Consider the following 1,973-nt stretch of genomic DNA (forward strand, 5'->3'; position numbering starts at 1 on the left):
AATTAAAATACACCTTACACCAATATTCTTTATCATAGTAAATTAGGTCATCCACTATACCAGTACCTCCAGTACCTAATTTAGACAACTCGTGCAGATTTTCTCTGAATTCAGCTTCAAAAGTACTTTTTGCACACTTCCAGAACTGATTCTTCCTTTGCAGCCCTCTCCAATTCTTTGACCAATTTGCTAGTATATGCCTAGCACACCTTCTTTCTTCACAAGCTGGCAACAACTCCTTTATAGCTATATGTAGTCCCTACAAGTTACAACAAACATTATATAATTAAGTTTAAAAAAGGGATAAACCAACAGATAAATTTAAAACAAGTTTACCTTTTGCATGTCTGACATAATTGTGAAACTTGTTCCATCTCCTAATCTCAAGTCTTCTTTCAACAGAGAAATAAACCAACTCCAAGTGATTGTGTTCTCATTTTCAACTACAGCCCAAGCAAGTGGAAGCATTTGATTATTGCCATCTTTAGCCACTGCAATAAGTAATTGACCCCTGCAAACCCCCTTCAAGAAACAACCATCCAGACCAATGCATTTTCTAGCTGACATAAATGCCATCTTGAGTGCAGCAAAACAAATGTAAAATGCCTCAAATACTGGCCTACCAGATTCATTAGCTTCTCCTAGCTTCACCACACAAGCACTCCCAGGATTAGTCCTCAACAACTCATCCTTATGATCAAGAATTCTCCCAAATTCCTTAACATGATCACCCATAAGTTCATTCAAAATTTTAGCTCTTGCTCTTCTAGTTGTGGTCTTACAAACATGCACATTATACTTCTTACGGATTAACTCTTGCAACTTGAACACTCTGATATTTGGTTGTTCAATAACTTTCTTTTTAAAAACAGTAGCAATGAATCTAGAGTTGCACAAATAATTCCTAGTAGCCTTTTGACATGAATGGACTGGCATGTAAGTCTTAATAACAAAGTTATTGGTCTTCTTGTCCAAACTTGCATATAACAACCATTTGCAATTTACCTTGCAACATCTCACCCTTACTCTATTTGGCTCATTCACACACTTTTCAATCTGAACCCCTCTCTGAATTGCATACTTAGTGACTGCCAATCTAAACTCTTTTACACTTTCAAAAACCATACCCAATTGCCACACAATCTTCTTAATATTGGGATCAAATCTGACTCTCTCTATGGTATGTTTTTTCCTTTTTGTGTTAGGCAGTTTCAACTTCATTTTTTCACCTTCCTCTAGACAACTATCATCTGTGTCAGTTTCAAAACTACAAGCATCAGAACTTGCATAATATGGTTCATCACCCCCCAACCTTCCTTCTAAAGTACATCTATTGATAGCTGTCTCATCAAACCCAAGATCTGCTCCAGCATTACCACATGCTACTTCTTCAGTATCTGCAGGAATTTTTTCCCTTCTTTTTCTCCTCCTCAGAAAAGATCTTTTCTCAGCCCTCAGTTGAATTAACTCCTCATGAACATCACTTCCATATTGATCATCTTCAAGTATTTCACTATCTTCAGAATCATCACTCTCTTCAGTTGACTCATCAGATACTTTTACAGAGTATTCACTATCTTCAGAATCTGATGGATCACTATTTAGAGCTGTTGGGTTTGAAGTAGAAGGAATATTTGAGGTAGTATTTATAGTTATATCTACCCCATTATAAGCAGCCTCACCTACTTGATTATATCCACTAGCCTCAGTGGTCCCAAATTTATTAAAAGTTGCACCAGAATCCTCACCAGGCATGTGGACATATACTTCCAAAACAGACCCACTTTGCAAACAATTACACATTGCTAAGAGAATATCATCATTGTCAATATCTCCTAAAATGCAACTATTAGGTGGCCGGACAATAAATTTACAATTTGGACTATACCCTAGTTCTTTAATATAGTCCTTAATCTCAAACTATGATATTGTATCCACATCAATATCATAATATTCACTCACTAACCCACCCA

This window comes from Solanum pennellii, chromosome 4, assembly GCF_001406875.1.
Source record: "Solanum pennellii chromosome 4, SPENNV200".
NCBI lineage: Eukaryota > Viridiplantae > Streptophyta > Magnoliopsida > Solanales > Solanaceae > Solanum > Solanum pennellii.